We start from the raw sequence: 14,638 nt of genomic DNA on the forward strand, positions 1-14,638 counted from the left end.
AGTACTGCAGGTGGGGTCTCACCAGAGTGGAGTAGAGAGGCAGAATCACCCCCCTTGTCCTGCTGGTCACACACCTTTTGATGCAGCCCAAGATACAATTGGCCTTCCAGGCTGCAAGCACACACTGCCAGCTCATGCCCACGAATGGTGTTTTTCATCCACCAGTACCCCAAAGTCGTTGTCTTCAGGGGTGCTCTCAATTCCTTCATCCTCCAGCCTGTATTGATGCCAGGGGTTGCCCTGACCCAGGTGCAGGACCTTGCACTTGTCCTCGTTGAAATTCATGAGTTTCACATTGGTCCAATTCTCAAGCTTGTCCAAGTCCCTCTGGATGCCATCCCTTCCCTTAGGCATGTCAGCTGCTCTGCTCAGCTTGGTGTCATCTGCAAACTTGTTGATGGTGCACTCAATCCCACTGTCTACATCCTCTCCTTCCTCTGCCACTCAGATGGAGAATGTTGCAAATTGCTGCAAGGACATTGACCTAAGGACAAGAAAACACACACAGCCCCAGTCTATACATTATCATGGTCCTACAGGAGCCTGGAAAGTCCTTACAACCCTGGACAAATTGTGTTTCACACCACCCTTCCAGATTGTACCCATGGTCTTACAAGTTGCTGGAGGGTCCCCAGAGCCACGGATAAATGGTGCTCCTCACCACCCATCTTCTCTGAATGAAACTTATTTCAGTATAAAATTTCTGATTCATGAACTCGTTGGCTTCTTCTGGTTTGTGCTGTCGTTTTATGGGAAACCTTTTGGTATTTTGCATAAAGATGTATAAGCCTAAATTTTTTAAGAAAAAATCCCCCACTGTCAGACTTTTCCATATAGATCAGCTCCTCGAGGGCAATGACTCACTTTCCAATATCTTTCATCCCAATTCCAATTCTCCTTTTGGGTCACATCTTTCAAATTGGATGGAGCACCTTTGCTATCTAATAGCAAAATCGCTTTTTCTTCAATAAGGCCAGAGTTCTTTTGCCATTCCCTTTTGTTTAATGAGAAAGGCAGAGCAGGGTCTCTGGCCTATCTAATTTGAGGCTAATTTTTGTAAATCTGCCTAAAGATAGGAAATGGGCAGGCTGTTTTGATCTTCTTGCATGATTTCAGACCAAAAATTAATTTTTTATATGAGAAAGCACTGGAGTAGAACTGGAAATAACTTAGAATATAGTTGTTTCATGTGGGGGGGGTTTCCCCCTTTTTAAAAAGGGGTTTTGATAAATAGCATAAGGTAGGCAAAATAACTGAAAACAGATGCTGTAACAGGCAGGGCTCTGAGATTTCCTTGGGGACATAAAGTATGGTATATTGACTTGACCCAATGGTTGTTGTAGTTTTATCGTCCCTATTTGTTTTTATAACTATTACAATAGCATCTGAAAGTTCCAAGCAAGGTTAGGTTTTCATCACTTTTTATACTAAAAAAAAGATTCCTTTCTCATTCATTGCAAATTTATATGGTAGTTAAACACAGCACTGATAACGTAACAGAGAGGTGTTCACAGTGGTTCTTAAAACCAAGCCCTACCATGGCACACTGCAGTCTTAATTGTGGTAGATGGCTCTCAACAACAAACTGTCCTTTTACAAGCTTATCATTAAACTAGACTAGTGAAGATTCCTTGCTGTAAACACAGAGATCTTGGCCTGCTTCTTCCTTTCACAAGCTACCATTAGAAGTAACCCATGGTTCAAGATATAGAATCAGAAAAAACATATCAATCAAAATATTTGAAATGTAAGTCTTCCATTTCACCTGCTAATACTGTTGATTCCTTCTGCCTTTATGTCTTTATACAAAGATAGGTTTATAATGAGAAATTATTTGGTGTTAGGAATATAATTACTTTTTTAGGAAGGAACAGTATTAACGTTAATTTAGATAGACTAAAGCTCCTGTCATCTTTTGTTCTTGTAGTCCTGCTTCTTTGAAGCCAGAGCAACAAAAATCTACACACAAAAGAAAAGAAAAAATATCTGCAAAGGAAGAAAATATAGCCCATATTTTCCAGTGTCTCAGAGAGAATATCTGTATTGAAAAAAATCTCAAGCTACCTCTAATCAGCCAGCACAGAATGCTGTAAGTGCTCTAATTGTGGTAGCATGGTACTCCCCTATGTCTGTTCACCTAGCCGAGGAGTACCATTAGCCCAGAGAAAGCGCACAATTAATACAATTGTAATTCTCCGGTGCCTGAGTAGCCTTCTCACATCTAGTTGATTGTCATGGTTTATGAACAGCTGGTAACTCAGCATCATGCTGCCATTCGCTCACCCCCCTAAATTTCTCCCCTCCAAGTGGGATGGGGAGTAGAATCAAAAGAATGTAAACCTCATGGTTTAAGATAAGAATAGTTTAATAACTAAAGTAAGATATGATAAAATAATACTATTAATGAAGAATAATAATGATGGAAACAACAAGGGGAGAGAATATAAAAGGGGGAAGGGTTTTAATACTGGTTTTAAATCTTGAATGTGGATAGTACTATATGCATGCCCTTAATTTCCATGGAGTTTGACAATTTTATGTAGCAAGCTGTGTTATGGTTGAAGTTGTCTATGGCAACAAAGCCTAGGCCTCTGTTTAACAGGATTTACTGTTCCCTACCCTCACCCCTGTTCGGGTGTCCTCAACATAAAAAGGACATGGTTATGGATGGATCTCTTGCCCTTTGATGAGAGCTTGAAGGATTTGGGCTTGGTCAGCCTGGGGAAGACATGACTTATCTAACAGCATCTCCTGCTGCCTACAAGGAGGACATCAAAGGGACAAAGTCAGGATTTTCACAGTGATGCATGGTAGAGTAGGAAGATTAACAACCACATGTGTAAGTTGAAAGAAGAGAGGTTCAGGTAACATAAAAGATATCTCTTCCCCTTGAGGCTAGCCAAGCAGGGAAGAAGCTTGCCCAGTTAGGTTGTGTAGTCTCTATTCTCAGTGTTTACAAGACCCAAAAGCATTAAGCCTGTCTGAGCACAGAACTGGTTTTACTGTGAGCAGAACATTGGAATAGATGACCTCCAAAGGTCCCTTCCAACATGAATTAGCCTATGATTTTATATTTACATGAAAAAGCAATATATATATTTCTGGCAAAGTCATCACTTCAGAGCTGAATTTCTTGAAAGTCAAAAGACAGATATTTCTAGTCAACTCAGTTTAAAATTAAATGGAGCCATTTCCTAAAGATTTCCAGAGGAATGGAAAATATCATTAGTCAAGTGCCAGCTATGTCACCTTTTTCAGACACTTACTTTTCAGTGTGTCAGTGTGTTTCACAGGAGGTGTCAAAATACAGATTCCAGATCTATGGAAGTCCTCCATGCAACAAATATTTATGATCATCTGAATGAACAAGGTAGGGAAATTTCAGCCTGTGTTTTTTCTCATCTTCTCGCTCTGCAAAGCACATATTAAAATCTTCACATGGACAAAAACCGTTAGCAGCATAGCTCATACTTCTGAAAGATGAGGGCATGGGGTGCACTGTAAGTAAATCACATGCAGCAGATGCCTGGTCTTCAGAGGTTCCTGGATTGCATGGGATGGGAGTGAATGAACCTGAAACCCCAAAGACTAGCATCATCATAGCTTAAGGGCCCTTAATTTCTCACAGTGGAGGGTTTAGATTTTACAGATGTAACATCTCATCCCAGGCCTCGTGCTGCTCATGAGAGACACAGGAGACCCTCTTGATCTGCTTGAGAGGTACTGGTTTGACACTGCTGTCTTTGGCAATAGGAATTTTATTATCTGAGTTATTATTTTATTTCTATGAAGTTAAACTCTGTGAAGGGGTTTGCATAAAGAATGCCAATTCTGTACAGAGAAGGGCAGGAACATTATCTGCCTGGGGGAGGAGGGCTCACACAGGTTGGGTTTTGCATGCTGTAAGCTGGAAGGTATTGCAAAAGAATGTCTTTTTAAAGACTTCTGAACTTTTTTCTTAATCCTGGTAGTCAATAACTCTGGATTTCGAGAAGGCTGAAGTTTCCCCTGGATTTGGAGAAGGCTGAGGTTCTTAATGACTTCTTTGCCTCGGTCTTCACTGGCAAATGCTCTGACCCCACCACCCAAGTCTTGGAAGGCAGACACAGGGACTGTGAGAATGAAGACCCTAAGCCCACTGTAGGAGATGATCTGGTTCGAGACCATCTTAAGAACCTGAACGTACACAAGTCCATGGGTCCTGATGAGATCCATCCGTGGGTCCTGAAGGAGCTGGCGAATGAAGCTGCTAAGCCGCTGGCCATCATATTTGAGAAATCATGGCAGTCAGGTGAAGTTCCCGATGACTGGAAAAAGGGAAATATAACCCCCATTTTCAAGAAGGGGAAAATGGATGACCCAGGGAATTACAGACCAGTCAGTCTCACCTCTGTGCCTGGCAAAATCTTCTCCTGGAAGGCATGCTAAGGCACATGAAAAGCAGCAAGGTGCTTGGTGACAGCCAGCATGGCTTCACTAAGGGCAAATCCTGCATGACCAATTTGGTGGCCCTTTCTGATGGGGCTACGAAACTGATGGACAGGGGTAGAGCAGTTGATGGCATCTACCTGGACTTGTGTAAAGCGTTTGACACTGTCCCACACGACATCCTTGTCTCTAAATCAGAGAGACATCAATTTGATGGATGGAACACTCAGTGGATAAAGAACTGGCTGGATGGCCGCACGCAAAGAGTTGTGGTCAATGGCTCAATGTCCAGCTGGAGACCAGTAATGAGTGGCATCCCTCAGGGATTGGTGTTGGGACCGGTCTTGTTTAACATCTTTGTTACTGACATGGACAGTGGGATTGAGTGCGCCCTCAGCAAGTTTGCCGATGACACCAAGCTGTGTGGTTCGGTTGATACGCTGGAGGGAAGGAATGCCATCCAGAGGGACCTCAACACACTTGTGAGGTGGGCACATGCCAACCTCATGAAGTTTAACCGTGCCAAGTGCAAGGTCCTACACCTGGGTCGGAGCAATCCCAGGTACAGCTACAGGTTGGGCAAAGAAGAGATTCAGAGCAGCCCTGCAGAGAAGGACTTGGGGGTGTTAGTCGATGAGAAAATGAACATGAGCTGGCTTCAGTGTGCGCTTGCAGCCCAGAAAGCCAACTGTATCCTGGGCTGCATCAAAAGGAGCGTGACCAGCAGGCCGAAGGAGGTGATCCTGCCCCTCTACTCTGCTCTTGTGAGACCTCACCTGGAGTACTGTGTGCAGTTCTGGTGTCCTCAACATAAAAAGCACATGGAACTGTTGGAACAAGTCCAGAGAAGGGCCACGAGGATGATCAGGGGACTGGAGCACCTCCCCTATGAAGACAGGCTGAGGAAATTGGCGCTGTTCATCCTGGAGAAGAGAAGGCTGCATGGGGACCTTATAGCAGCCTTCCAGTATCTGAAGGAGTCCTATAAGGGTGCTGGGGAGGGACTGTTCATTAGGGACTGTAGTGATAGGACAAGGGGTAATGGGTTAAAACTTAAACAAGGGAAGTGTAGATTGGATATAAGGAGGAAATTCTTTCCTGTTAGGGTGGTGAGGCACTGGAATGGGTTGCCCAGGGAGGTTGTGAATGCTCCATCCCTGGCAGTGTTCAAGGCCAGGTTGGACAGAGCCTTGGGTGAGATGGTTTAGTGTGAGGTGTCCCTGCCCACGGCATGGGGGGTTGGAAATAGATGATCTTAAGGTCTTTTCCAACGCTAACTATTCTATGATTCTATGATAGAAATGGTGTATCCATCTGAATGTGAGCATCTGATTCCGAAACTGACAGTAGTCATTATTCAATCAGAAAGTGGGAAAATGGGTCTCAACACTTCCTTTGCTTGAGTGACTAAATAGAGCAACAAGGTATCATTCAAAAAATTGGTTGCCTGTTAACTTGCACTCCATTCCACTTGCACTTCAGTCAGAGCAAATGTGGTCAGTTGTTAACCTTTAATTTGCTTTTATTTCTTGCCTTTGATAATCCTGTCCAAATTCAGATATTTACTTCTTAGCTTGGATATAGTTTTATGATATCTTCATCATGGCTAACTTCATAAGAGAATAATTCTTCTCTTAACAAATTGTTTGATACATATTTGATGCCAATATATTAACAAACCACAGTGAAATACCTGCAGTATATTGAAATAACCTTTGAAATGCTGACATTCTTCAAAATATGCAAATATACAGTAGGGTGCCCTTTCCCATATCTTTTTACCAGGGACATACTCATAATGTCAGTTTAAAGAAACCGCATGCATGATAGCCGAGAACTCCCTTTATCTGTATGCCAAATATATATGACAGCACTAATGTTATTTTTTCCTCATTTATTTTAGCCCCGATCTGAAAGAACAAGAAGGTTACAGTCTTCACATAATTGGAATTTTGGCTGAGGAGTCGCATCTGGATCCTCCCTAGACCTTTCTTTTTTTCTGTCACATGACACTAGTTGTGGATGATGCCCGCTGAGATTAAAATTACCTTTACTTGTATAGCGAATCACTTACTTAGTATCTCTATCCAACATGCAGAATTGTCATTAAAGAATATTAACCATGCAATATCCCTACACAGAAGTCCAGAAGATAATGTACCTCCTGCAAATTCTAAAAATGAAAAATTGATTCCTCTGCTCCCACTGTTTTACTAATCTATATCAGTAAAGCTACTTAGCAGCTATGTATGGTAGAAATCAGACCTGAAGAGATATACAGAACCATTTTGTTTGTAGTTGCCTTTCAAAGGTAATCATAGACAAAAAGGGTGAGATTTACTAGCTGACATTATGTTTAACATAAAGACATCCAGATCATCCTCCCTATCACCTTGATCCAGAAGGACAGAAGTTTCCCATAGGTCCTATATTATCTGGTAAACCATGTGCAGGTGTCTCAGATACTCTAGTATGTCTAAAATGCCACTAAAGGCCTATGAATTGAACTCCAGGTGCCCCTTGTACACTTGATATCACACTACAACACAATGAAGTTTTAATTAAAGTTAAAATAATGCTATTGCTTATATTTTATTTTTTGTCTTCATTTTCCCATATTTTATTGTTTTAAACTTCTTGAGATCTTGTATTTTTGAGAAAAAAAAGAAAAGGTTAATGTGTACATCACATACACTGGCAAGGTCAAAGAGACTGGTGTATGAAGCCCACAAAGCTAGGAGCTAACACTGGCAGTACTTTCCGCAGACCATGCATTTGAATTCCTAGCTTCTTGCAGCAACCATAGTTGAACTTTCTGTTCAACAAATTTAAGACAGGAGGATATATTTTAAAAGGCCTATTGCGAAGTTTTTCAAGAAGCTTAAAACATTTTTAATCATACCTTTTCAGATTTGCTTCCTTAAGCTGAACTCCTTGTGTTTTTTCCAAGCAGGTAGATGATATAACATAGGATTTTATTTGTTTATGGTGTACCCAATTTACTGACTTGGACTCAGTTTCTTTACAAAATGAAGTTGATACAAAGTAGTGAAGTCTGAACAACAAGCCCCAAGACTTCTGTTCATTCATCCAAATCAGCAAGCAGTTACCTTTCCTTGACTTGCCCATAGCGGATCAGTATTTGGAGGAAGAGGTGATACCCAGCTGCTCAGAATTCCTTTAATTCTCTTTGTTGAGCAGCTTCCTGTGTTCCTATGATCCTTGAGGAAGAACGACATTAGACATCTAATTGCAATGTAGAAATCTCTTTCTACAGTCTATCACAAATTAGCCAGTAAAGAACAATGTCAAATCATCTGGAGAACTTAAGGGATCACCAAGAGTTGGAACAATTATCTGACTCAGAGAGTAATCAGTAAGAGCTTGCTGAATGAAGAATATATTACCTTAAATCAATTTCAACATTCCTGTCCACGGACAGAATTTTGGGTAATACTACTGAGTGCATATAGTCACAAAACAGTAATTTTCAAATTCATTTCAGTCATTAGTATCTGAGGTTTTTCACAAACTGCCAAGAAAAGAGCACTTTCCTACAGGATTTTAAGTTGCCTCTGAAGTGTGGATAAGGTCTAGTGTATGCATTTAAGTGCATATAAATTAGCAATCACGTCTAAAAGCAGTTGAATGAAATGGGACTTTTTAAAAAGTGATATTTGTTTTACCATGAAAGTGTTATCAGTTATTAATAAGTTCATATTTTAACTAATAATTTTGCTATGTTTTTCTCATACTTTTATGCAAAGGCAAATTGAAATATGAATTCCTTACATACAGCCATGATGGATCTATTTTAAATAAATACAAAACCAAGAGCACAAAACTTCTACTAAATCTTCTTTCTATTTTATTGACCACTGTGCATTCCAAAATGTCCCAGACGTAGCAAAATAAGTATGAAGACAGCTAAGCTGCAGTGTGATTATTGCCAGCTAATGGTGAGCTACTCACAGGAAATAAGATGCAGCTTTCTGCTTTCACATCTAGCTAGTTGTTTGTGCGTTTTGTATTTCCCTAGACAAATAAAGAAGCAGAGTGCTGGAACTAAACAGATGAAAATGGAGAACAAACTCACAAATGTGGCTTCATTGTTGGCTCATTTGGCACATGTTGTTGATATAGTCAAAGCGCTTATCTACGTGGGTAGACGTGGACAGATCCTGAGCTCAGAGCTGGCTTGTCTGGGGCACCCTTATATGAAAACCTGTGTGTCTGCATTTACCACCATGTCTTCTGCTAGCACCTCATAGATCTGTGTATCACATGGACAAAGCTCACAATAGCCAAACTAGCAGAGTGGTAATAAATTATGAAGCTTGGGCTTAAGACAAGTTAGGCCACTGGAGAGAAAGATTATCTATGGCTCTTGGCTTCTTCACAAGGCTCAGGAGAAAAAAAAACCAGGCATGCCATGAGCAGACAGGGCAGGCAGCCTGAACTAATGTAGATTAAGTAACAAGTGACACCCATGGTTTAGCAGGCCATTCAGACTTCCTGAATATCACCCTGCTAAGCACATAGCAAATCACAAACATGTCCAGGATGTGGCATGCAGGAATTACAAAAGGGTGAATAAAAGGGCTACATGTACATGTCTTCTATGTTGTACAGTTCTGTATTTTACAAGCTGTCCCTTTCTATGGCAATCCATTTTCAGTTCATATGCAAGCACTATTTGAGCAAGCAGTAGCTGCAGTTAAGCATGTAAATCTATTCATATTTCAGTAACATTTTAGAACATCAAAGCAAATAATGTTTAATGAGTAAAGTTTTTCATGGTTTAAAATAGGAAAAAAACCTCTACAATAAGATTTCCAGTTTGATTGTTTTGCTTTCAACAGTCAGAATGCACAAGTTTTTCAACTTGTAGAGCAGTGTCTTAAAATTAATGTGCCGTGAAAGTAAAATTACTCTGTTACACTTTGCATACTCTTCTTCTTTATCCAAGAGTCCTGCGACAGCCACCTAATACCAGCTACGTTTTCAAGTGTCCCTTCTCTTTATTGCAGATAATTGGAAGCATCTGCTCCATTCTTGGAATGTGCACTCCCATGCTTACAGCTGAAAACTGTGATCACAGCATATACAAACATCTCTTCATCTTCCCAGTTTCAACATAATTTTATAGCTCTGATCATGTACTGGAATAAGGAGTTGGTTATTTTAAGTAGTCATGCCTTGATTTGTGTCAACTTGAAAAAAATGCAGAACTGCTGTAATTTTCAAGTCAGTTCTTTCACTGCATGCCACCTGTGAACTAAAAAATATGTGCTTTCCAAAAGAGACTCAGTGGCTGGTGCTCACTGATAGGTTCCTCATCCATTCCTGAAATTTTTAAGTGTTGTAACTTGGCTGATATGCCAGCAGCAGTTCTGTGGTACAAAAGACACTGAGTGTCAGAGGTCTAGTCATGGAAACGACCAGTCTGGGCTTGCCGTTTGCTTTGTTTTGTGAGGATCCTCTCAGGCTGACTGCCCTACATACAGTCAAAGACAAGAGATTCCTATACATTGAAAGGACCCAGCAGGCTTATTCTCAGCACTTCGTTTTGCAGCTCTTGCAGGTTACAAAGGCAAAGAGTCTGACAGTGGGGACTATCTTCATGAGTATATTCAACTTGTGACAGCTTTGAGTGTCACAAGAGTGAAATGGGGTCTGTAGTTATGCAGCAGAGGGTATTCTGTCTGTGGAGAAGACTGTATTTGCCTATAGATGGTAGTTTCTATCCGGAGGAGTTCAGACACAAAATATGCAGGTTGCTGGTTCATGGCGGCACTGAACAGAGTTAAAGGAACTTGGAGACTAATTTAACTCTTGCTTTCCTGATTTTGACAAGTTTTGCAGATGTTCTATCAGCTTCCAACATCCTCCAAGAAATAGATAACTTGAGTCTGACTTGATGTCCTGGGTTCAGCAGTAGCAGTCACTTTTTCTCCTTCTTGGTAGTTGGTGCAGTGCTGTGTTTTTGACTTTTGGCCTGGGAATGGTGCTGATAACACTGATGGTTTTAGTTACTGCTCAAATGTTTGGTCTGGCCAAGGACTTTGTGAGCCTCATGCTCTGCCAGGGAGGAGGGGAAGCTGGGAGGAAGCAGAGACAGGACACCTGACCCAAACTGACCAAAGAGGTATTCCATACCACAGCACATCATGCCCAGGATGTAACTGGGAGTTAGCCAGAAGGGCTGGGTCTGCGGGGATGGATGAGGTATCGATCGGTGTTTGGTCGGGCTGTGGGGGGGTGTGCATTATTGGTCAGCGGATGGTGAGGTGATGTATTCTCTTCCCTTGTTATTTCCTTTATCATTATTATTATTGGTGGTAGCAGTAGTGATTTGTGTTATGCCTTAGTTACTAAACTGTTCTTATCTCAACCCGTGGGAGTTGCATTCTTCTTGATTCTCCTCTCTGTCCCTCTGGGAGTAGGGGGAGGGCAAGAAGGGGGGGGAGTGAGTGAACGAGCTGTCTGACTGGGTTTAAACCATGACACTTGATAGTGTATTTTTACACTGAAAATTATCAAGATGTTTATGTCTACAAGCAAATTAGGTGTCCAGTGTCCTGTACAAACCAAGCCTTCTACAAAACCAATGAGTCTAGTAAGTGTCTCAGCTCACTCTGAAATTGAGACTTACTCCTTGGGCTCTCTCCGCTGACTCTGAAGAGAGCTCAGACAGTTGTCTCTGAAATAATAACACCTATAAGCTGATAACTAGGACTGGTCATCCACAATTGCAAATTGAACACCTCCTTGACTCTCCTCTTATTGCTCCTGCTTTTGTAGGAGTTAATTAATGGTGCTCTACAGGAGTTCTTGGGGTACTATTTTGCGAAGTAGGGGACACTGTAGAATTTCTAAACCCTTCTGATTTCTAATTTCTGATTTCTAAATTCTTCCCATTCCTGGACACTTATTTATGACGCAAAGAGGGTGAAAACGTCTTTTCCTTTCTCTTTGCCATGATTCTGTTACAGCACATAATCCTTTCTACCATCCTTCTTTTCTGTTTAAATCATAATTTCAAAGCTACTAGCACATAAAGAGTTGTTTTTCCTTGTCTGCTTTCAGACTTGTGTGTTGCAAGTAGCAGTTTAAAGGTCAGCTGAAAACACAATGATATTCTAGCCTGAACACCAAGCAGGCCCCTTTTTGTCAAGCATCCAAGCCTGGCCCCCTGTCCCTCTACATTCCTGGAGGGCCTCACTGCTTCCTCCACAATTTTTGTGTTATCTATCTCTTTTTAACTTCTTCCTTCATCTCCCACACTTCCCTTTATGAATACCCCAACCTTTTGAATCCCCTACCCCTTAAAATCCTTCCCCTGTAGCCAGCATTTGCTGACACAATTCTTCTTTTTCTTCAGTGTGACCCCTTCGTGAACTTCTTCCTGCAGAGAACATTTCTGTAAAATAATATTTGTTAAAAGCTTCAACCAGCTGACAGATTGCAGCACGTAGCTTCTTTCTCTGGAGATTTTTACAGACAGTCATGCTCAAGTGCCTGCGGCTGGGCAAGGCTGGCTCAATGACTGCAGTACATACACAAGAACTGCCCAATTCATATAAATCAGGCAGGGCTAAAAGCTTTCTGGAGAGGAAGGGTAAGCCCACAGAGGCAAATGCCTATAGGTGTCTTTTTTATTGTGGTCTGAAAGCTTTGTAGTTTGTCTGATAAGTTCTTCTGCTTAGGAAAGCCAGACATTGTATCAGCTTGGCTACCTGATGTCTGCTGAAGGAAGGGGTTTCAGCAAAATAAACTACATCAGTCTACACAATGAATAAAAAAATACATTCATATTAGTATCAGTTTTATTTCAGATTCTTTCTGTATCACCCAGCTGTCATATTGTTCATCTCCAGCTCTTGCTTTCCTTGCTGGGCATTCAGTGAGATTTTCCGTTCTGAAATTTCTCTGCTTTTGGATGGTGTTTTTTTGTCAAAAACATAAGGAGGTCTAGCAACCGCTCTTCTGAGAAGTAAGCTAGCACTCAATTAAAGTTCTTTAAACTTCAGTGCACCAGACTCTCTAATGGCCTCACAGTTTGAATACAGAAGCAGTTAAGACAAGATACCAGGCTCCTGGGACCCGGTATAAAATCTGTTCAAAGGTGATGGAGAAAAAGTGAGGTTAGAAGATCCAGAACTGCAATCCTTACCTATCCCCAAGCCTGCTAATCACTCCTGATTTCCTTTTTTCCACAGCTCTTGTCTTCATTAGTGGTTAGAAAGATCAGACCACAGGTCATCAACTTAATGTGAAGAAAATGTCAGCATTACACAAGCAGAGCATTTAACAGCTAAATGACTTTTCTTGAGTAACAACTCATACTTGTAAATTAATCATGCTGCAACAGTCTAGTCTCACTCTAGGCTAACTCAACATACTAATTTAACTCATTTTCCGTGTTCTGAATGTGGAAACATTAAACCTAGGTCAATATTTTCAGTAAATTCAATAAATTATTCACCAAGTCAATTATTTTCTTGAGATCTTTTGTACCACAAATTTTCTACCTTGTGCCATGGCACCATCTTAGCATTCAAGGAAAGAAACATTTTTACCTGCAAAGGAACTGTGCAGACATGCATATTAATTCTGAATTTGACATCTCTAGGTATAGCATAGCAGGAGGTAAGCAAATTTCATTTTGCCACACATTTGATTATCTTCAGACTGAGAATTACTTGTGTCTATAGCAGCTTATTCACAAAGTCAAGAAGGTGAAAATCCTCCATTAACGCAATAAAATTTGTATATTCCTAGAAGCAAGTTGTTAAGCAGTTTGTCTAGCATCGGCTGAAACTGTAATATAGATTCAGATCACTTGCCTAATTTTGTAAATCAAAATGTGCTCATTATAATTTGACAAATCTTTTTATTTATTTATTTATTTATTTCCATTTTGATTTTTGCAGCTTGCATGTAGGATTATCAAAATCACACCAAGGCAAAAATTGCAAGTAAATGTTAGAAGTAAAAGCTAGATAATAATTTCATGTCTTTGTTAGATTTATTGTTTTTTGACAGAAGCAAACTGTAAGAAAAAGTTGAATGAAATAAATGGACATCTGACATGCAAAGTTGAATAAGCAGTTCCAAATATAAAAGCTGGGCAGATGAGAAAAATGCAAGAATGCAAGCAGGACACAAAGGGATGATTTGGAGGACACACTGGGAGGCCTGCCAACACAGGGAAGGGCAGATTTAGACATTGTCATAAAAAATTCACAGGGCTCAACCACAGTAGATCAAAAGTTAAGGAAATCTTCAAGTAAAATCCCGTCAAAACTGACATGCTCAACATGCTGCTGTTTACAATGCCAATCCCAGCAGCTGCACTGGTAATGAATGGCTTGAACTGAGATGCTGCTGCAGAAGTTTCTGCTGTATTGGCCAGCTGATGTTCATTGGCTATGGCAGGTGCTGTTGAAATTGGCAAAGGCGTCCCACTCTGCCTGTCAAATTTACCTTCCCTTCCCCCTTAAGTGCTCCTTTTGCTTGTCACGGGCATCCTCAGAAACAGGTCTTTTTCCTCAGTTGCACTTGTAGTGAAAACTTGAGTATCAGGCATGCAGGATCATGCAATCAGAACCTCTGCTCCCCGAATCCAAAAATTAACCTTTTCCTTCTTTGTAGCCTTGACCTTCTAGTGGTAGGAGGAGTAAACTGTTAGTGCTGCTCCACTAAGTTTGTATTTGAAATGTTTAGCACACCATTCATTAAAGCTATAATTATTAATAGGCTTTTTTTAAAGGCACTGGTGTCATGATTTTTTTTTTCTTCACAGAGTTAATTCTGATTACTAACAAAACACCAGAAAGGAGAAACTGATCTCACAGTGTCATACTTGGATGTGTTTAACCAGAAATTTTTATCTTTGAGTTGAACAAAAAATTCTGAAGAACCCTGTTTTTAAGGGGTTTTCCAGTTGTATTGACTAATGTACAGAGAAGAGAGGTCAAGTAACAACTATGTCCAAATAAAATTAGACACTGCTAAAATCAGAATTTACGGCATTCTTAGCTGGCTTCTTCTCCAGCCATTTACTCCCAAACCATTCAGGGTTTTTCTAATTACATCATATTTTACACAGTAAATGCAAGCATTGTGCTTTGTTGGCATATCTTACGTTTCTCTTATAAGCTGCTAATTAGACCACATTTTTCATGTACAGGATGAATATCTGATC

This window comes from Pezoporus occidentalis, unplaced genomic scaffold (assembly GCF_034315485.1).
Source record: "Pezoporus occidentalis ecotype Australia unplaced genomic scaffold, CSIRO_AGI_Poc_V1 ctg13, whole genome shotgun sequence".
Lineage (NCBI taxonomy): Eukaryota > Metazoa > Chordata > Aves > Psittaciformes > Psittacidae > Pezoporus > Pezoporus occidentalis.